The sequence below is a fragment of the Protomyctophum bolini genome, assembly GCF_963924005.1.
Source record: "Protomyctophum bolini genome assembly, chromosome: 2".
NCBI lineage: Eukaryota > Metazoa > Chordata > Actinopteri > Myctophiformes > Myctophidae > Protomyctophum > Protomyctophum bolini.
In genome coordinates, this window is record NC_137863.1 from 48,827,916 (window position 1) to 48,851,964 (window position 24,049).

Here is a 24,049-nt window from a genome sequence, read left to right on the forward strand (position 1 = left end):
TGACGAAAAGCCATGCTCAAGCCATGCTCTGGACTGCTAGGGCTTCTGGGAAAATGAGTTCAATGCATGTGAACGGGGCGGTTTGTTTGGACTACAACATGCTGTGGAGGCCGTCTTCGTTTTCGCATCGTAACGGCGGCATGTTTTTCTCTTCAACAACAAACCATGGGACTAATTTCCCGCCGGATTTCCGGGAATCAAAGCTGCAAATACTTCGGCGTTATGCTCCAAAGGTAATTCAACACTTTCCCCTGATTGGCTGAAATGTAGTCACCTACGTATATACAGCTTTTGTCCCCACACATCTAAAAATTTGCCATTAACAATGAAAGGGGAATTCATGTCAAATGTATGCTAAATCTTGTCCCCACACACATCTCAATATTTGCCATTGACAATGAACAGCTAAATATGACATAAATTAAACATCAAAACATTAAACGTCATTGACATTGAACGGGAAATTTATGTCATATGTAAACAAGCAAATCAGCTAACCAATCACAGGCAACAGGCATTCTGATTGGCCAGTATGAGATGATTTCTGATGATGTATGATGATAAGAGTGCCCCTCACTTCACACAGGTGTGATTTATCTTTAATAAAGTGATATGAGGTAGCGGCGGGACATAATGGCAAAATATTATATCACAATATCTTTTCAGCAATTATCAAAATATTGATATTCATCAGGATATCATTTTTATGTTTGTTTTTATATAATCTATATAACCAATTTGTTTTATGCTGATAGACTATTTGTTTTTTATGCAGACAGACACAGACGGACAGACAGACAGACAGACAGACAGACAGACAATCCGTTTTCATCCTGCTGTTCTATCATGTGAGTGTGACACACTGACATTCAGTGCAGAGGCTGCTCGATGGTGAATTAGTATTGAAACATTCTCTTTGGCTTTGACTGCTTCAGTTCAGACAGAACATCGGACATATCAGCTACAGTAGGCTACTGATTTACTAAGCTATAGTCTGCTACGCAGAAACCTCGGATAAACCTCGGCGAGTCGGAAGGAGGTGGTGTGGGGACAGATCTTTGCCTTTTTTCCGTTGCTCATTACGCAGGTCACACAGACTGATATGTATCCAGCCAGTTCGGTCATTCGTATTATCATTCACTCTGCACACATGCTTTTGTAAGCAAACGCTAAGCAAGGGTTGTTTTTGATAAACATCAATCCGTCCACTCCATGTGCGTGTGCGCGTGCACTCTTTGCGTGCACGGCTGCATGCTGTTTCACCCGCATTTGGTTAAAAGTTATATCAAGTTACGTTTGAACATTACAAACAGACTTTGCAAATAACTTTAGTATTCAACGTGTCGGGGTCCAAGCAATTCCTTCAGAATCTGTGCTATCATGCTAATGCTATCCTGCCGCGTTAGCTCTGTCTTCTTTTCTGTCTGCCGCTGCTGACAGCAGTGACAGGGAAGAGCACAGAGCAGCAAGACAGGGAGGGGCGGGGCGGTGGGAGCAAAGGGGCATAGATCTTCAAATGAACGCCGCATTGAGCCTCGACACGTTGTTAGCTTGAAGATCTGCTCTTTTTGGCGAACGACACCACTGTACTACAGAATATAAATGTAGGTATAGAAATGCGACTATAGAATGTGCACTTGCTCTATCAGAGCCTTGTCTTGATCACGATTGAACGGTCAAATTCTGTAGTCGCACCGGTGCTACAAATTACATTTTACAACTCGCACGGTGCTATTTTCTGTAGCAAATGCAACAACCTAGTCGCACTGTCGAGCCCTGCCGCTCATACTAGTGATGGCTCTGTTCTATTCTGGTCAAACAGAGTCAGGGTGCTGCTATTGTGGGGGTGCATAGTTTGACTACACCGTCGCTCCCGACACGCGCTGCCAGTTACAACTAACGGGTTGTACGGCAGGTTAAAACAAACATGTGGCGAGTTAAAAATAACCCGTGGCTCACGGCATATGTGGCAGGTTACAACCAACCCGTGGCAGGTTAAAACTAACCTGTGGTTTCCTGTGAGGTTAGGTTTAGGGTTGGGTTTTGGGTAGGGTGTCGGACTCACTACTGTTAGTACATCGGACCAAACACATGCACCCTTGTACACTTTCAGAGTTATGGGGGTCCTTGAAATTTAAAACTTTGAGAACCACTGCACACTAAATGTAACAGAGCCTTATCATCGGTAAGGTGGCCCGGAAGTAGGCAGAGTTATTCCGTTTGCATATAGCCCATTCTGGTAAATTTACAAAAAGTGCTTTGACTTGGCGCAGGGGAAAGTTCCTGCCCAACACCATGGAGACTGAGGACACAGGATTGTTTTACAATATATGAGAAATGTGATCAATTTGGTTAATGATCCAGAAAATAACTAATGACATTTGAATGTCATTTATCATTTTCTGAATGATTACAGTAATTCTCACTTTATAGTCTGTCAAAGTATGTATGGGTATTTAATCAAAAGTGAAGTGATCCCTTTGCCCTAGGTTTGGAGGGCAAGACAACTGTAGAGAGCAGAGCCTCATGGCCGTAGCCAAATCACTTTCCAACACCTCTGAGATTGACACTACATCACAAATCCCATTTCAGGGATGTCCAGAGCATCTTCTCCATTCTGCCAAAATGTTGTTGTCCTTCGGCCAACATGCAGGTAATCACAGATGAGACCAAGGGGTAAGAACGCTAAATGTTGCTGTCAGAATAAATTACATTTATACTCACAGGACATAAATCCACTTGGAGAGCAGAATATGAAATGATCTACCATTGAGTGTAGACTGTTTACTCATTGGAAAGACCCAAAAGCTTTCTCACACAATGAGCAGGGAAGACCAAACAAAAACTATGATAATAAGCCCTCTTGTATGTCCTCTCATCACCTCGAACCCCTTCTCCCTTTTAATCACTTGCAAAGAAAACAACAGCAATCCCTCATGTGACTGTGTGCGTGTTTTGGTCTGAATGAGCAGTGTGTGTATTTGTGCGCGTGTGTGTGTGTGCACAAGAAATTTCTTGTAAAATGTGAATACAAATAAAGATGTTAAATGTGTGTGTGTGTGTGTGTGTGTGTGTGTGTGTGTTCCATTCACTTACACAAACAAGACACACATGGTGTTCTTTTTGTGTTTCTGTGTGTGTCATACACTTACAATAACAAAACACTGCACTCTCTCTCTGTGCGTGCATGCGTGTACAGTACAGTACAGTACAGTACAGTACAGTACAGTACAGTACAGTACAGTACAGTACAGTACAGTACAGTGCAGTGCAGCACAGGACAGGACAGTGCAGAGGACTACAGTATACTATTCCCACTAGGTTGACACATTTACGAAATCCAAGCAACTTGGTATATAGAAACATTGCCATGCTTGCGTTGCTTTTATACGGAAATAAAAACAAGCAAAACAAACAATAGGGCCACTCAGCCAGGTTGCCAAGTTTGCACTTTCCAAGCAACTGGATATATGAAAACATTGCCATGTTTGCTTTTCCAAGTAAAAAAAGACAAACAAAAAAACAGTATTGAGTATCGCCCTCCCACTATTGCCTTATTCCTTTTTGCGACGCGTGGCGCTAGGATGAGCATGCCGAAGGACCGCAGAATTCTAGTCTTTGTAATTAACACAGTCTCCCGAGTAGATTGCTATAACTGCACGCACACGCACACACACACACACACACACACACGCACACACACACAGTGATTGATATAAAAATGACTTAACTGCTACACAGTAAAATCATCAGCGTTCATTTTAATCAGAAAACGTACAAATAAATTAAAATTAATGCTATGGATTTTACTGTGTACGTTGTCAGTTTAATCTAACTAATGTAAACATGCATCTCTCTGACACAACAATAAAAGCCACAGAGCTAGAGATGACGTGTGTAATGTTCAGGAGAGGCAGACTTTGTAGACTCATAAAAGATTTGTTTGAGCTTTTACACCCAAACAAGACGTGTTTCACTGCCCGCTGCTGACAGTTACGAACGGCAGAATGTGCCCACATCCCAGAAATAGGTTTTATGATCCTGTAACCAAAAAGGCGTCCAGCCTCAATGGAGCCCCTCAATGATTTGTTTCTTAATGATGACATAACTATCGCTCTACAGCTGTCATTACTGTAAGTCAATGACCACACGTACTGTACACTTGGAGGAACACTGCCATAAAGTAGGGACGCCGCCGATTCATAGATTTTCCGATTAATCACGGGAGTCTCCAAAATCGATATTTCATAATAATAAAATAAATAAAAATAAAATAGCCAAAATATAGGCTAATAAATAAGGCTGCATGACATATCGAACATGTACCTTTATCAGAGTGGAGAATATAAGTATAAATCAAGTTATCTTCTCTGCCCCTCTCTCTAACAGACACAGTTTGAACATATATATATATATTAATATTACAGTTAACGATCGCTTGTTAAGTGCCTGCCAGACAGACAATCAGCTAAAATGAAGGCAGCTGTAGACTAGTGAACTGAACGTTTTCTGTTTATATCAAGTACTTCATACCAGCCCCTTATGAAACTACTTCTCCCCAAATCCAAATGGATTTAATTGTCCATCCTGAATGGCAGTAACTATAGTATACAATGAGAACTGAGAAGATCTCCACAAAGGTTTACTCATCAAAACTGATTATAAAACTGTAACCATGTGACCATGGCATGTGCATAATATAAAATCTTAAACGTTTTATCTAAAAATGTGTGTGTAATTGTACTTAAAAGGGGAATACCACTAAGAAACACAGAATGGAGGAACTTTTCTATTATTTCCACACAACAGCTCTAAGGTATACTATTGACATAGTAAAATGTTGAAAATGAGTGTAATTCCCCTTTTTTAGAGTAGTAGAGTTGAATGTTTGTGTTAGGAGACTATAGCTGGATATAGGAGGGGCTAGAGCCCCTAAACACATTGAACCAATGGAAAGTATTAAAAAGTGCTTTGGCGAAAACCTCCTAACTCCACTTGAGTTTTTTTTGAGGGTCGCTATTCCCTCCTATATTCAGCTATTCGTGACAATGGACAATTAGGGTAGGCTAAGCTTTAAAAAATAAAGAAAGACAGGGAGGGCTGGAGTTCAGGTTTTTAAGCTTTGTTTATACTTCATCACACAATACCCTCAATTTCTGAAAAGACACATTTCCAACGAGCAACAACGGCGAACTGTAGTAAACTACAGTAGTATAAATTAGTCTTAGGGCTTCTTGGCGAAGACACTGTACCGGCTGAAAGGATGAAAGCATTTAGCTAAACCCTCACCTTGAAATCAGGAACAAACAAGACAGACAGAGAACAGCAAGCAGCTGCAGCACTGGTCTGTCCACAGCCCTCAGCTCTATATATGTCCTCCCACCTAACAATTCCATCACACAGCTCAGGAGTTAATATGGCTGTAGCAGCCACTGCCCGCAGGGGATAATGAAGTGAATAAGGGACAGCCGTCCCTGACCTGTGTGTGTGTGACTGTGGGGTGTGTGTGTGTGTGTGTGTGTGTGTGTGTGTGTGTGTGTGTGTGTGTGTGTGTGACTGTGGGGTGTGTGTGTGTGTGTGTGTGTGTGTGTGTGTGTGTGTGTGTTAGCTCTGGTCCATAGCTCTAATGCGTGCCTTAGAGCTATGTTACTTTCAACTTCCGCCGCTCGCATGAATGCAGACCAGCCTCTACTCTTTAGTGTATATAAAAAGAACGTTTTTGCTACTCACCAAAACAAAGGCGGTTTGTGTCAATAGAAAGACTACTTTCCTTAGTGGAAGCACTCTGAGCCCCCCACCACACGTATAAACTGTACTTTTTGGCCAAAAAGGGATTTTGTTTCCACCGGAAAAAAAACATTTTTAGTTACTCCGCTGCGCCCTCTACTGATATTGCCCAGAGAACTGCCTCATAGAGGATATTTTTCCTCCGGTGAAAGAATATCCCTTTTTGGCCAAAAAGTACCGTTTATACGTGTGGTGGGGGGCTCAGAGTGCGTCCACTAAGGAAAGTAGGCTTTCTATTGACACAACCCGTGTTTGTATTGGTGAGTAGGTCAAACGTTCGTGAGATTTCCACTAAAGAGGAGAGGCTGGTCTGATTTCGATTTGAGATTTAATAGGGAAAGTCCCATAGCCTTAATGCAGGAAAGAAATTTGCAGAATCGAAGCATTAATGCTATGGACCAGAGCTATGTGTGTGTGTGTGTGTGTGTGTGTGTGTGTGTGTGTGTGTGTGTGTGTGTGTGTGTGTGCATGTGTGTGATGTGGTTATAAAAAAGAATGATCCCTGAGAATGGAGCGACCGCCAAACCGCAGGTCCAGATCAATTAGACGGCCTAATAGGTCCTCTCTAATAGGTCCCCTCTCCGGGAGCCATAAAGCCCCTCTAGTTAGTAGCAGCGGTATCTGTCATCTTTACAGCCCCGGCGCCGCCGATCTATCAAGACTTTCTTTCAGTCTCTGGCTCACTACTCGCCCACCTCTCTCTCCCTCTTGTGTTACCTCCCCTCCATCTCTATGTCTGTCTTTATTGCTCTCCATCTCTGCTTTTTCCACAAGCTAGCTCTCCCATAGCACTTACATTTCCACCACATCTTGTCTAAACGGTAATCAATGTCTCACAACGGTGGACTGCTTCTTCGGAACGAGGGGCAGGGACGGGTTGTTTGCCCATGTGCGTGCATACAGTATGTGTATTATGAACTATAGGCTACAGTGTGTGTGTGATTGTTTTCTCTGTGCACACTGGAGAAGTCATGCACACACGTCTGTGAAAAGTGTTTCACCTGAAAATGGCAATGGCTCCTGAGTCCTGAAGCTCCCAGGACTACAGTCACTTTTGGCACATTAATCACAATCAGCCTGGAATAGATCGGATCCATTCTGCCATCTGCGTTGCTGCTACATAGCCTTTGTGCATTCCACTAAAAGCACAGACGCCCAATAAATGCCTAGCATGTGAAAGAGGAGATATGGCCACTTTCTTACAGCCATTATATTGCATTGTGTTTACATGATATTAGTCAATGGTGCTAGATGTTATCTTACCAGATTTATTGTTCAATATTGTTCCTTCTTGTATAGGAGTTATTTTAAAACCATACTATAGGCAATAAATCAGACGCAGTTTGATTACTGTCAGGTGGAAACCTGGTCTGTCCACTCCAAAACCATCACTCAGTCTCACACACACACACACACACACACACACACACACACACACACACACACACTTAAGAAATGTCAACCTTAGTTTAGATATGATATTATAGGCAATAATATTCAAACCCTTTACATAATAGCGAAAATAGCTGATCTACAAGGATCTAATCTGGAGGACCCTGATGTAAACAAGTCTTAGTGCTTTTTCTGGTCTTAGCAGTTTTTGTATTGACCTGTACCTTCCTTGGACTGTATCCATTCTGCAATCTGTATAACATTGTCAAAAGCTAAGTATGTAAAACATAGAGAATTGGAGATATAATGATTATATGTAGCCACTACACTGCATAACTAATACAGCACATTAGGCTGTATATTATGGCGTATATTATGGCATAATATAAATATGCTTTGCCGAAACAAGGTAAAAAAGCACTATGGATGAAAAGCACCAGATTGATATTTTCCTTTTCATAGCACGCTGCACACCACAAGGTCAATGACAATAACCAAATAACCTATACCATAACTAAACACAGATACATGGTTCCACATTACCTTCATCCAAAACACTATTGTATTGAAGAGGAAAAAAGAACATCAAAGGCACAAATTATTTTCTCTCTCAACAAACTTACTGAGCTCTCTGACAATTTTCTAACACAATTCTAATCTCATTAACCATTTATTAACCATTCTTATCTGTCCAGCATCCAGAAATGGTGTGACACAATGCGTTGTGAGCTTGTAGATATGCTATTTCCGGATGGTGGGATTCAAGTGGTTGATCAATTCCCCAACCATGCGGTCAATAAAGGTCACGGTCCACACCCCCCCAAGGTCCTGCCACATGGTCTGACTCAGGGTCCACATGGGGATGTAATTGGAAAATTAAAGTCATTGATTGGCTAGTGCAAAGTGCACAGGGCTTTTCTCACTCTCCCAAACACTAATTTGTTGCGGATAAATTAGATTCTGTCCTCACAAACAAGCAAAGAGACAGGTGTGCACAAACATCGCCTGGCTACAACTTGAGCACTTCCAACCTCAACCAAGGTCAGTCAGTAATATCCAGGCTTAGGCCCTCATTTATCAACCGTGCGTACGCCAAAATATGGGTGCACGCCGAAATGACCGACATTTTCGGCATTTACCATTTCCGCCAAGCTTGAAATTGAACTTGAGTAGGACAAAAAGTCACGTCTGGTCGGGAGCTGTCGTACGCTTTGTCCTCGGCTGTTTTTCTGTCGTACACAAGCGGAGCAGCATTGTCTGAACTGCTGACATGCTGTCACAGGCATCTAAGCATATGTTTTCACTCCTAAAATGTTAATATAAAACTATGTATATACATGGAAAAAAAAAGAAAAAAAAGAGAGATTTCCAAATTTACAAGTAATTAAATTTGCGCAATTGAAAACAATATAACATGTTTACAATGTATTAGTTTGTGCTTAATCTAACAGTGCTTTACTGGCCTTGTTATGCGAGCGCACTTGTGAGATGATTTGGGAGCGCATGCGGCATGACATCAGATGCCTATATCACTGTACTGTGATATTATAAAAAAAAGGCATAAATGGACTGCACGCCGGGCTATAGGCGTAAGGGGTAAGTGCTTTGACAGTTCAGATAAAAGCGAGATCATTTTCGGGGGTCGGGAGGACGGGACCGCGGCGTGCGTCGCCAACACATACCAGCACACATGCAAGCGGCAAGCCTTCATTCATATGTTTATGATTCGTTCATCAATGATCAAATCACTACATAAACGTTGATTATGACTGCCTTGACGACATGATAGCCTATCTCTCATGCAGGCATCACTCACCCACAGACAGGACTTATCACAGCAGTGCGCAGTCTCACGCCTTCGCCGTGCACTGCGCACGAATGGGTAAAATTAGTAGGCCAGCCTACAAACGTATTCCATTCATGGCGATGCGATGTCAATGTGTCATGTAGGTGCGTGCGTGCATGACAGCAAGGCAAGCGAGGTGAGAGGGAAACAGACAGTGCAGGCCTACAACTTTATTTAAACGTGTTAGTTCTTTATTTATTTACAAACCAGTTAGTTGGGCTTGCAAGTTGCGTGTGCGTGCTGTGCGTTTGTATGAGAGAGGGGGGTGAGGCGGGCAGCAAGGCACGGGAGAAACTTATTTTTTCCTGTAACCATGGTCTCAGGAAACGTATTGCCGTTGTTCATGTCGCAAAAACGAGGGCGAGGCTTGATTTCATAGGGCGTGCCAGATAGATTTCAGCCGTCACATTTATTAACGTCAGAACGAAATTAAGGAAGGATCAGCTGTTTGCGGTCACTTTATAAATGCCGTGGCGACGTGGGTGTACTACGAAACCTGCACTCGAATCTGTGGCAGATTTTACACTCGATTGATAAATGAGGGCCTTAAAGTGTACTGTAGCCCCCCCCCCCAGTCACAAATTAAATTTTTGACTGGGGGACACTCTACTAGTCCCCCCTGTTGGGCTATATTTCATCCACATATCACAAGCACTAAGGGGTTGGCTCCTTACAACACCAACACTGAGCTGGGATGGAAACGATTTGATCAATCAAGTGACCGGCAGTGATGGAGTTTCCCCAGCAGTGGGTTATCTTTGAGAAGGCAGTAAATTACAGCACCGCGAGGATGTCTCTATCTACACTGTATATCATCATACTGCCTGTACAGCGTTCCAGACCTTTGCCAGGTCAGACGGAATAGTAAGAGAGTGGCGACACGCTTTGATATCGCCGCAAGGTGGGTGCCTATGGGCTATAGTTCCAAACATTGGAACTATCCCATTGAGATAGAATGAGCACTTCCGCATTCCATTGTTATAATGGGAGTCAACGCTAGTGTCGCCACTATCTTACTATTCCACTCGGGTCAGACGCTGCTGTTATACTTTATGTGCGAAAGAACAGCGTACAGACCTGCCAACCTTGGGATATTGACGTATATGCGATGCGTATCACCATGCGCGGCACGCCAAATCCAGCGCCCACGCAAAGCACTGGCACGGCGATATTTCGTGGCAGGGGGTGCCGCAGGTGCAAATTTGGGGTTCCCGCATTTGGGGGAGGGTTGGTTGTACAGAAATGTTCACACGAGAAGTTTTGTAAATTGCACTATTAGGAAAATTATTATACTGTTTGATGTTTATAAATGTATCTGTGGATCTGGGCCCAGCTACATATCACTATCAGACAAGCTGGAGCCATATGAACCCTTACATCATATGGGGCTGGCGTACTAATTGTTCACCCCATTGTTGGAACAAAACATGGTGAATCAGCATTTCACTACTACGCAGTACACCACCAACCTGGAACAATATTCCAGATCATTAGGAAATGTCCAACTATAGCTGTTTTTAAGTCCAATTTAAAAACATTGATTTAACATTGCTTACTCACAATGATGTCTATCAACTAGTCTTGATAGATAGACTGATGAACTGATAAATGAGCTGTACTTTGAATGTGTATGAAACGTGCTATATAAATAAAAGTGCCTTGCCTATACTTGCTCAGACTGAGTTAACATAATGTCTATCAATAAATATAAGTGTAAATGTCAAAGCACAGTCTGTCTATCTCCAGTGACTTTATGAATGAACACATTTCCATTTAATAATCTAAAGATTGAATGTAATTTATTCAAATAGGCCTACATATAAAACGGACAAATAAAAGTACAACTAATTATTATTACGACTAATTATCTTTTTCGACCATCCGACATGTTTTCCTCTGTCCTCCATGCATCACACCATCTTCCCGATATCATGACAGCCAGGAAGGCAAAGTTTGTTGTAGGCTACTGCCCATGCCCGAGACATCACGGATGTACTACTACTCAAGGTATATTTCATCAATGCATTGCATGGACAAGTTACAAGTAACGTTACTTATTAAACCTGATTATCATTCTTTTGGGACAATAACTTTAATCCCAAACTTGTTTGGGATTAGTTGGCATTGACGAGGACAGCTACGCAGTGTAGGGTCCGTGTAGGACAACAATGGAACATCAGCCGTTACTAGGACGACGGTGACGCGATTTCAAGTTGATCTGCTTTCACGTTAATCTTTGTCACCGGGTGCCCAAAACAAGTGTCGGTGTGAAGTTGTCCCCAAAAAAAGAAATACGATCCTCTCTACGGTGGAGGATCCGTTCCGACCAGGGGGTTCAGGGCTCAGACACGCTGTGCATCCTGACGGTAACAGGTACGGTCGCCCCTTTTCCATTCTGCCCCTCAAAAAGTGAAGAACGGTCGCCCCTGATTTTCAGAAATTGAAGTTAACTCGCCCCAAAGCCGTGGATAACTCGCCCCGAAAGCTGTTCTTGTGGTTGTTGTATACCATTTCCATATCTATTGCATTTTCTATTCTGCTATGTCTGTCTAAAAGTACAGTAGGCTACTTAATATCTATCTAGCCTACGATTTATTTTTACACTGGCAAGAGTTAAAGATATATTCTATAAGGTCCCTCATTTAGCTGGGGACCACCTGGAACCCCCGGACCACTGTTGTAACCACTGTTGTAATGGTACTAATGCACAACATTACCATACTATGAACCATACATTCAGCAGGCTGTGTTATTCTCAACTCAAACTTTCAGGTATAGAAACAGTAAAGCAGAACAATTCACAAAGTAGTTCCAACTTTCAATCAGTCACATTAATCAATCACAATCACATTTCACTTCCTTCTTTTTTTCTGTTTTTTTTTAGACAAGAAATAAATCAGTCAAAAAGTCTGTGTGGTTTTCTAACCTCTCTTCCAGACCTGGTACGCACAGTCTCTGTGGGATCCCCTCTGGCGAATCCTCCCCCACTGGCGCCTCTATGTTGTCGATTCCCCCGCCGTTGGTCTATAGTGGCACCAGGTGATGCCCACACTCATTCTTTTCAGTTGTCTTTGTTAGGAGGATGCTTTGATAAAGTAAACATTTCTTTATTGGTTGTAATTGGTGTATTGTCCAGTTGTATTGGTTGGTGTATTGTCCAGTTGTATTGGTTGGTGTATTGTCCAGTTGTATTGGTTGGTGTATTGTCCAGTTGTATTGGTTGGTGTATTGTCCAGTTGTATTGGTTGGTGTATTGTCCAGTTGTATTGGTTGGTGTATTGTCCAGTTGTATTGGTTGGTGTATTGTCCAGTTGTATTGTCCAGTTGTATTGGTTGGTGTATTGTCCAGTTGTATTGGTTGTTGTATTGTCCAGTTGTATTGTCCAGTTGTATTGGTTGGTGTGTTGTCCAGTTGTATTGGTTGGTGTATTGTCCAGTTGTATTGGTTGGTGTGTTGTCCAGTTGTATTGGTTGGTGTGTTGTCCAGTTGTATTGGTTGGTGTATTGTCCAGTTGTATTGGTTGGTGTGTTGTCCAGTTGTATTGGTTGGTTGGTTGGTTGTATTGCCCAGTAAATTGTTCATTTAAATGCAGTTCTGACACCTGACATGTTTAGGAAATTGAAGGCAAAAATGCATATTAATTAATTGATTAGAAATGACAATTAATGAATCAATGAATTTGTGTGCCCAGGCAGATATTCCCCAAGGTAATAATTAATTCCTGCATACGCCACTTAATTTGTTTCTGTCATGGTTTTAGGCTACCTTTGTCTGTCTATTTCACAGACTTGACAAGTCTTCAATGTCGGGATATTCTACTGTAGGCGGATGAGGTTCTTAGTTTAATTATTTCAAATTAAGAGTAAATTCCTAAATTGAAAATTGTAATTGTTGAGATAAAATAAATGAAAGAAAACACGAAGAAAGAGTCTTATATATTTTGACCAAGCTGTAAACACCAGCAGTCTCTGAGAGGCTCATGAAACATGATCATCAGGTAGGCCTACTATGATTATACTAGGAGAAATATTTTTTAAGCGTACATAAAGTGTTTAAAACTATGTTTTTATGTGGCCACACCCACCAGTTCATTAAGTACACCTGGTTTTGAGTGAGTGAGTGAGTGAGTGAGTCATGTGTGAGTGAATGAGTGAGTGAGTGAATTGTTTTAAGTTTCAGCTTCATACAGCGGACGTCTGCTCAGGTGTGTGTGTGTGTGTGTGTGTGTGTGTGTGTGTGTGTGTGTGCGCGTGCGTGCGTGCGTGTGTGTGTGTGTGTGTTACAAATGTAATGTTTGTGATATACTTATTGGGGCTTGGGGGGGAGGGGGGGGTTGCACAAAGTTTTTCATCTGTACCTTTCCTTATTAGTAATTACGGAGTTCTGCCTCTCCTGCACGCTCCTATATATTTGCTGTCCCTGGTCATTTCACATAGGGGGAGGAAGTGCTGACTAAGGATGTGTGGCTCTTGAATTTTACATTTTGCCGCTGGGCAGCAGCAGCAGCAGCGAGGTGTGGAAACTGTAGCCGTGCCAATCGCTCACACCCGTAATGGGAGCCCGAGACCAGTTCCTACAAACATAAATATACCCAGACTATAGTACTCAAGAGACAAGACATTGTGTGATAATACAAGCTACAACTGTAGCACTGCACTCATGAGTGCTGTAGGTAATGACTATGAAGATAGGCAGCACTCCAGACTGTACAGCTGACTACTATCAGATGCTGTTTATTAGGTCCACCTGCAGTACCTGTCTGATCTATTTCCTGCTAAGTGACTTGATGCTCCCCTGCCACAGTCATCTGCTGCACTAAAGCAATCCCATGTTTGTTTCCATGTTATCCACGCTTGCGTTCCCCCAGCTGTAAACCTAACTAGCCAGAACAAATAACAACACTGCCACGGACTGTTCCAGTGTGCACCTGTTACATGTTACAGTGTAAAAATAGCATGCCAGAAAAACATGGATGCATGTAGTGGGTAGGTAACAGGACAATTTAGCCCTTTTCGCGTCCAAGTTTTTTCCTCCTGGAATTTTCAGGATAAAGGAAACGTTCAGTCTAAATGTCCATTTTGCTAATTCACAATAACAACTACTACTACTTGAATTTCTCTACTTTCATGACAGCAGACAGTGAATTCGGTTCACGGAGGTTGTTGTAGGCTATGTGGGGATTATCTGACAACATTTGAGTATGCAAAACCTTACATAATACTAAATTATCAATATAAGTAAAATAATATAGCCTTTCCATAGGAGTATATTTTTATATTTTCTTCCAAAATGAATACAAACAGCCAATAGCATAAGAACCTAAGGCAACTAAAGGTTGTTTGCTGTAGTGTATGTAAGGCAGGGTGTTAACGGTGTTTGAATCTGCATACATTACAGGGCTCTCGCCTTGCCCATCCGCTCCCAGCCCCTCCCACCCCTCACTGGGGGAAACTCCAGGAGGAAAAACGGGCAAGCCCCTATTTCCACCAGGGTGAGTTATCCAGCGTCACAGATCAGATCAGCACCACGGACAGCTCCAGTGCCACACAGCTGCAACAGCATGTGATTCTGATCCCTGATCAGCACCATGGACAGTTCTAGTCACTGCAGCCTATCACCAGCAGGGTATGTTCGACACAAGAGCAAAGGGAAATGGGTTATGTTTTTCACATAGTCCATTTGCATAATGTGACATTTGTTCTCTGCAATTAAAAGGCGCTGTAGGTGATGTTTTTTGGTGAAAAAAAGCTCTATATTCTGAATAATCATTACTCTAGGTCTGTTTAATAACAGGGGTCTCCCTGTCTCTCCAGATCTTTAAACAGAAAATGTACTTTTGTGTGAGTTGCCAATTTAACACAATCAGGAGAGAGAACAAATTAGTCAACTTCAATTTACAGTGTTCCTGTTCCAATTCCTAATTTTTTGTTTCATCACTTTCTAATTTCACCCGTTTACCTTGTATGTGGTATTAATTATCTCTCCTGGTAGGATCAAATGTAATGTTCTATTTACTAAGAGCTATTTAACTCTACGTTTACCAAAAAATAAATAACTTACTCTACAGTTAACCCATCCTATCTATTAGGATCAGGCGGTGTTGTTAATACAGAAACACAGCGCCCAGGTTAGGCCTAACAAAAAAATTGTTTGGTTTCCGGTTGCCGACCGACTCTAATAAATATGCGCGACCCAGATGTTTTTATTGGCATTTGGTGGAGAAAAAAAAATAAGTCAAAATCCAAACGAGTCGGACCAAAAAGGTCTTTGATCACTAAAATTCTCTTTGGTGAGACCACCTGGTCGCGCAAAGACAAAATAAAGTTTTCTTCCAGGCTGTCAGAGTTAATTAATTTTAACAGCGTCAATTCATAACGCAACGCACAGTGAAGAGATATGGAGGTATGCATGCATATCTTTTAAATCACATATATTTTAAATCACAACTTAAAACATTTTTGCCTTTGCATCACGGACATGATCTTGCATCTTTCCTTTTAAATTATTCTGTCCTATGTGAAATGGAGGGGCTTGTTCACAACATAGAGGCAATTTATTGCACAGTGGTCTATTTACGAGATGTGCGGAAACGTGTGAAAGACATATCAGCATTTTGTGTCCATAACACAATTCTAAAGAGAGAAATGGAGGAAGAGAGAAATGGAGGAAGCACAATCATCCAAACCCACATTTGTATTTTAGAGGCTTTTTGTGCCGTTGGTTATTGTTCATGAGGAATGTCAATAACTTGTTCCATATTGAATTTCACTCGCATGTGGTTCTCTCAATAGAAAAACTCACATATTAATTATATAAAATTTTAAATACACTGTTGAAGACATTAAGGGGAGCCACAGTCTAGGCCCGTTGAGCAGCATAAACTAAACACCAGGCAGGCACCATTTTTGTATGTATTATATTAGTTTTTATTAGGTGTTTTATAGACATGACAAACAAGACATACATAACAATGACACCAGACTATGTAATGTACTGTATAATAAACGAGTGACTGACCATTAAAGGGAATGCCACTAATTTACAACATTGAACTACGTCCTTAATATACCTTATGGTGTGTTCACACGGGCAGATGCAAAGATGCAGTCTACCACTCATTGTCAATGTTGGAGCAGCTACGTGCATCTTTGTCATCTGAAGTTGAAGCCAGTTCATCTTATTTATAGCTTTGTATCTTTTGCAGCAGCTATACAAACGTCGGATGCATCTTTGCATCTTCATGTCCCTGGCTTCCATTGACAATGAAGAATGTAGACTGTGTATCTTAGCATCTGCCCGTGTGAACGCAGCATTATGTTGCGTTCACACAGGCAGATGCAAAGATGCAGTCTACCATTTGTCGTGAGTGGCGAACCAGTGACGCCCCAAGGTGACCCCTAAGATCTCCACCCCTGAGCGTCTCAGTAACGAGGACATAATGCTCGTGTGACACAATGCACATGACTTTCACCTATTGTGTTACTGTAATGCTGTTTTAAATGATGTGTTCTGACCCCACATGTATTATACTCATGAAACAGTGTTTTTTGCAAGGCAGCCGATGGGTTAAATCTGCATGCATTCATTACATTATTGCAGTCGCTGTATATTGTGTTTCTCCTTTAACACCATCCATTGTCAATTATGGAGCAGCTACGTGCATCACTGCGTCTTTGCATCATCATGTTGCTGGCTTCCATTGACAATGAATGGTAGAATATTTTACATCTGCCCGGGTGAACGCACCATTAGAGTTGTGTGGAAATAATAATAATAAAAAAGTCCCCCCCCTTCTGTTGAGCCTAGAACTGGAGGTGTAGAACTTGGGGTCATGTGATCAGTGACATTGATGTTGACGTTGTCTCAGCAGAGTGCACAATGGGGAGGTGTTATTACGTCCTGCTCAGGTTCACTTTCACACTGTAGACCGGTGTGTCCAAACAGCAATATCATGATTCCCAGAGAGCCTCAGTACACTGAGGATTATAATAATATTGTATTGTGTATGTAGATCAAATTGATTTACCATGGATTTAATTCTACTGTACGTCTGAAGCAAGCAAACACTGCTTCTTCAACCTTTTGGTGTCAAGGACACCCACATTGAAATGTAATTGAATGTGTTCCCCCCCCCCCCCCCCCCCCCCCAAGGTCCCGTTTGAGAAGCAATGATTTTAAATAAGTAGAATTATTCAAATTCTTTGGGACACTTTTGTGTACTTTTGCATTCTCACGGCATGACTTCCATGCAAATTCCTCTAGTTGAAGCAAGCGTATTCCCAGGAGAAAACCAGCCCACGAGAATGAGTGGGGAATTGCTTGTCATAAAGGGAGAAAACTCTGCCCCGCACCGAACGGTGTTACCGCGGTGGAGCCATTTGTGTGACACAAGGTCAGCGCCAGCTCTGATTGACACCTGTGATTACGACGAGGCCCGACAGTTGGCAGCACCTCCCTCTCAGCGCGCCGCCGCCGACCATCACTCATTCAACAACATGGCCGTTCAGGAGACAGACTGACACGAGCCGTGGGCACCCTGATAGATCGACCCGAAGAGAGACGGAGAGATTAAAAAAAGAAAAAATTGTGGTACCTGTGCCTCACTGAATAAACAGGCTATAGAGTGCACAGGGTGTCCCCAGGAGGAATGGGCATTACACGTGCGTGACATTTGCCTATAATTTATGCTCAGTTGTACGACGGTAACTGAAAATGTCCCATCTGCAAGCTCTAGCATGTTGAGCATGTGATGCGTTGTGAGCTTGTAGACTTTTTTTAGTTTTGGCACCATCACACTATGAAGTCTGAATCAGGCTACATTGGGTGAAGAGGGAGGACAGCGAGAAAGAACACATGAGCTCATGTTAGTGCAAGCATGATATGGGCTACGTCCGTCATGGGCTATGTCCGTCATAAACAGCTGCAGCTGATTGCAATGCAAATATGGAACCCCACATGAAGCATGTGTGTGAACACACACACACACACACACACACACACACACACACACTGTAGTATTCGGCATTCTATTACCACGTTCAACTTGGCGTCCATAATGTAATGCATCGTAGCTTGTAGGTCAGTTATTTTCACCATGTGTCGTACAAAGAAGAATAGGTCTTAAGAGGTTAAGTAAATACTGAACAGACACTTATACACAAGCAACAAATGTTCACCTTTAATCCTTATAAAGCCCCTCACCTTTGAACCTCCCTTTACATGTCTTGGCAGCCCAAAGGCAAGCTCTTATATCCCATGAGGGGAGGGAAGTGTGGCATGAAAAGCCATTATAGAAACTCAACCTTTACTTTGTGTGCCTAGGTTACAGAACATTAAGATGAAATCATATATATATAATTGTGTATACGAGAGGGAAAATGACGGTGCAGCAGTTTTCACATTCCACTTCCAAACGAGTCATGCTTCAGTATTAAGGTGGCAATTACAGATGTGGTTCACTCTCTCACCCTCTATTGGTTCAGCCGTAAACTGTAATTCACACACTGTTGAGATTGATTTGATTCTGTGAGCCATTTACGGGAATGCCATCCCATAACATTATCATTTTCACAAATGTGGGAGAAAAAATTATAAAAAAAGAAAAATCTTGCAAAACCACAAACATTCTCACTTTTATCACACAAACACACGCGCGCACGTACGCACACGCACACACACGCTGTATGTAAATTATGTACTGTATGCAGTGATGGAAAGTAACTAAGTACATTTACTTGTACTTTAATTGAGTATTTACAATTTACAATACTTTTACTTCTATTCCACTACATCTCAGATCCAAATATCGCACTTTTACTACACTACATTTACACTAACCTTCAGCCCTACTGTATATACATTTTGGCCATTTGTCGTGATGTGACGCATTGTGAGCTTGTAGATCTGCTATTTTCAAAAGATTAATATACATTTGATAACTTTAAATGGAACATTCTGCACAATGAGTACTTTTAGTTTTGGTACTTTAAGTAAATTTTGTTGCAAATACTTATCTACTTTTACTCAAGTCAATTTAGAATTCTACTTCCAGTATTGATACTTCTACTTAAGTAAAACATTTGAGTACTTTTCCATCACTGTCTGTCTTTATGCATGAATGAACCAATCATATTCACTGATACAGCACAGCAGCTGAATGTGTTGATCATGCATGCGGTGTAGGTGCAGACACTAAAAGTGAAGTGTTGTATGAGAGTTGTTTGTGGCGCTATTGCCAGGCTGTCTGTGAAGCTGGCATGTTCTAACATTAATGTTGATGGCAGTGATTCAGAATCTGCTGACTGCACGGGGCTCTCACTGGATCAATATGGCCCACACGTATGTAAATGCGGTCATTAAATCTCTCCGTCTATACTTTAGTGTCTCGATTCAGAGAATGGGGTTGGGGGGTGATGGGGGGGCGAAGGATCTGGCGGAAAGGTATGCAAGACATTAGAAAAGCTTAAATGTTAGAAGGAAGTATTATGTGGAGTACTGCTGCTAACGGATTTTATAGGTTTCCTCAGCTTCAAACTATTATTCACTCCTCAGAATCGGTTAGGTGGAGCTAAACATGTCACAGCATCAGCAGCTGTCGAATGTAAATGTGCTCGTCACAACTGCAGTCACGCTATTCACAGAAGCGATGCCAGTGTGGCTTTGCATTTATAATGCCTTTTACATCTTCATCTGCATGCTTGTATGTAGAAGCAGCATGCACGCATGTTCGGCAGAAATCACCTCAAGCCTGATTTATGCTTTGTTGTGTACCAGTGAAGTGTGCCGAAAGTAACCGATCTACAAACTCACAATATGTTGCGATTGTGAGCTTGTAGATCTGCTATTTTTGGCATGCGAGATGCAACAAGTTTATCAGGGATTTCAGCAGCCCCGGAGGCCAAACATATAAATATGCTAATACTATTCCCAGTGTGGTTGGTTAATGTATTTGGCCTCAGGTACAGTAACTATAGTCAGTGATTAAAGTACTTAGTTGGGACTTGTAACGAAGTGGGGAATGGGTTGTGGGTTGTGTACTTTTGCTGCTGTTTTTTAGACTGTTCTGAGGGGCTTTAGGGTTTTATGTTGTGTGTTGTCTAGAAGTCTCCATCTACAGTAAACCAAGGGGTGGTGGGTGAGGATCCGTCGAGTCACAGGCGCAGAGAACATATAACAATAAGAACAATAATAATAGTAATAGTAATAATAATAATAATAATAATAATAATAATAATAATAATAATAATAATAATAATAATAATAATAAATTCATTTCAATGTGCATTATGCAGTTCCAAGTTATTAAAATAGACTATAGTCACAGTAAAATGAACATAAAATAATTATGCAACTATCAAGTTAACAACAGCTTGAATAATAAAATATATTGGGGTGTAATGGGTGGATGAGGTGTAATGGGTGGAGAGAGAGTTATTTAGTTATTTAGTTTATTTAATTTTCCTTTTACCAATGTTTAGTAACATAAGACGACTGACACATCGCCGACATCGGACACATCATGTCTCTCAACGTTCTGAGTTTTGAGCATTCATACGTCACATGACAGTGTTCCCACAAAATGTAAACCAAGAAAAATGATGAACAGATGGATGCCAAGGCAGAAGCGTGCAGCGCATATGAAGCACTTGCAGTCAATGAGAGCCGGCTCTGACCAGCTTATGAACAAACACCATTCATTAATGATTGTGACCGTTGTCATATAATAGTCTAAGGACTATAAAACAAGACTTGTTTTTTCGTTGTGCACACAAGGTAGTTTTACTGTGATCTAAACAGTGCCAGGTATCATTTCTGGCTCGGCAGAAGATTTTGGTTGTCGGCCCATCATTTGGAATGTTCAGAAATGCACTTGATATACCTCAATAAAATGATACAGCGTGCACATTGAAAAGCAACAAAGAAGAAAACAGTTGTGGAAAGTCCTTGTGCAGTGGTAAACGTATGTAGAGAATGTGTGGAGAATGTCTGAGGATTGCAAACTGACTCTTGAAAGTAGACTGACTAAGTAATCGAATGGCAGGGAATTCGTCAAATCAAGCTTAGGGCTGGGGTTGCCATGGCAATCAATTTGCTCATTTGGGCCACGGCCAGGGGCCTTTTCTGGTGGTTCTGGACAACCACCTATCTGATCGACTCGGCGTGAGACATTGCACTGTCTCCATCGGGTCGTCTGCGGAATGTGTGGTGAATTTTAAGTCGGTCAGAAGTGTAAGTTATAAACGAAAGTTCAACTGAGAGGTGGAACTATCCATCATCCAACTGCTCCAATCGGATCAACGTAACCCTCTGCCTGCGCCCCTTTAAAAGGGCGCCTCCTCCTTCCCTGTCTCATGAACTTGTGCTATCTGTTCAGGTACCCGCCACCTCCCTGACACCGCCCAGCAGCAGGCTCCACCAGGTTAGCCCCACGGGGGCAGGCTCAAGAGCCCCCCTGCCTTCGCCAGGCAGGATCCGGGGCCGAGGCTCCGGCCCCGTCCCCCATGGGGCCTACGCCAAAGCTCCTCCACCATGCCGTGCACCAGACCATTTCATCCTGTCATTGCAGTTCTGTCAATCTTGTTTATCATGTCATTCTTGTTTATCATGTCCATTCATTCAACCCATCCATCCTTGTAAACAACTCTCTCCCGCAATAAATATTGCCTACATCCTCCGCATTGTGTAATCTCTTACAGTTGAAGTACGGTTATCTCTGTATTATTTGTATGTGGAATCTGTTGCTGCATGGTTCACAGTCACCATCACGTTATCGTGATATTCCTATTCTTGCTATTATTGTGCAAATTTTACTTTTTGGCCGTTCTAACTGAACATCACCGCAGAGAAAACAATGTGCATGCGGACATTGTCAGAAAATGATGATTGCTATACTTATTGGACTGGCCCCCGCCTACATCACATCAAATTGCTGCTCAGAGGGGACCCAGGAATCTTTTAAATCCAGGCTCAATAATCTTATTTCTGTTTTACTCGCAAGCATTCAAATCCCCCTGACATGACGTTTTTTGCTCTTATATCATGGTTTCCGATTGATATGTTGGTAATGATCACTTTAGTATGCTTCTGTGTGTTGTTCTTACTACTGTTAAATGTGCTTCATAAATGAAAGTGATTTGATCTGATTTGATTTGAATTCCACAACGAGCTAGCATGCATATAGTTTTGAAGAAAGGTTATCTGAGGAGGAGGTTAGGAGGTATAAACCTCTGGGGAGACTACCGCAAAAAGACAACCAGATGACATTTCATTAATGGAGGGCTATAACACACTTTGTTATCTGGGCCAGAAATCACAAAGCCAAAATTATGTCAAAGCACATCCGAGGTTGATGAAAACAAATAGTCACGTTTCCTGTCATGTGGGCAGGGTGAGGGTCTAACAGTGCGTTTTAAAACAGCTTGCGTGACAAAGACGTCCACAGACGTCCTGGGAATTACCCGTATGGGGTACGTCTTTGGGTTTTTACTTTAAAAAAAATATGTCAACAAAATGAAAGTAAAACGTGCGTGGGTAAAAAGTGTTGTGTTTAACAGCGGGCGAGCATCGGGCGACACATCGCCTAATCACCCGCTATCGGGTGAAAAGATTAATTATTTTAACTTTTCGTTCCTCCGCCAACTTTTCGACTATCGGGCGTTCGCCTGCAATCGGCGGTAGCCGGTAGTCGCCGGGTCCCATGGACAAAAAATGCACTTCCGGAAAATTCGTCTGGCTGTCGCATGCTGTTAAAACGCACTGTAAATGTTCAGCTCTCAGAGCAAAGCCACATCGCGTGTAGAATTATGTCCTCGTCCGAGGCACTCAATGGTGGTTGTTTTATCATCACATCTGTAGCTTGGCCCAGCCTGTGTGATTTCCTGGTCTAGAGGGAGGTGGATTGCTGGCACGAAAGAAGCAGTGCATCCTATTGGTTCCCCGATCTGAACGACCGTAGGTTTTCAGAAACCTTAAAGGTTAGGTTTTAGAAGGCGTTTTTAGAATCGGTCTCAGGTCTAAATGGGTTAAAGTAAGTCTCCGTAAATTATTCCATGGTTATTCCATGCATGTATTAAGCTATGATAATAGTTATATTTTGAAAATACAGGGTTCACAATTTGATAATGGCTAAGATGTTAAAAAAACCTCTGCCTGATGATGTCACTGGTGGACGGGTTTCTGAACACATCCGAGTAGAAAAAAAGTGTGGTATTTTATCATGAACATTAGTGAGGACCAATTATATGAAGGTAAGTTGAAAAGTGGTCCTTTAACGCAATGCTATAGTCACTTTAAACCTCCAGTAGAACTGTCCTGCTAGTCTACCAGCATGGCTCTCACGACAGCTGGACCCTTTAGAGCCACAAGGCTTTTCATCTCTCTGCACATCACCATTCCATGCTTGATCACCCCTTGTCTTTGTAGAACAGGGCTAGATAAAGACATTCATCTTGATAAAGCACATAAATGGTTTATTCGCACACATGTACTCGCACGCACGCACGCACAGCTCATATATACCTCTGAGGTAAAGATGAGATGTGCGATACGTATAGTGAACCTTCAATGAGCAGTATTATTCAATGCATACGTACAGTATAGTTACACAAGCTACTGCAGTATAGTTAGTAGATTATAGTTACATATATCTATTGACAGTAGAGTGTAGTTACATAGATCCATTGACAGTGTTAGTAGATTATAGTTACATATAGATCTATTGACAGTGTTTGGTATTGAGACTGCTTGGAGAATTTCTGCTTGCTAAATGTCTTAAATTATCCTGCCTATTAAACAGGGTGTATTTAATGATAAACAACAGACAAACATCATCAAAGGATTCAGATGTCTGAACATAGTGTACAGTAGTGTGGTTGGGCAGAGGTTACTTATTCAACAGCTACTACAGTGGTGGAAAATAACTAAGTACATTACTTACATAGTACTGTGCTTGTACTACACTACATTTCAGATCCAAATATTGTACTTTCATTCCACTACATTTATTTGAAAAGTTGAGTTACTAG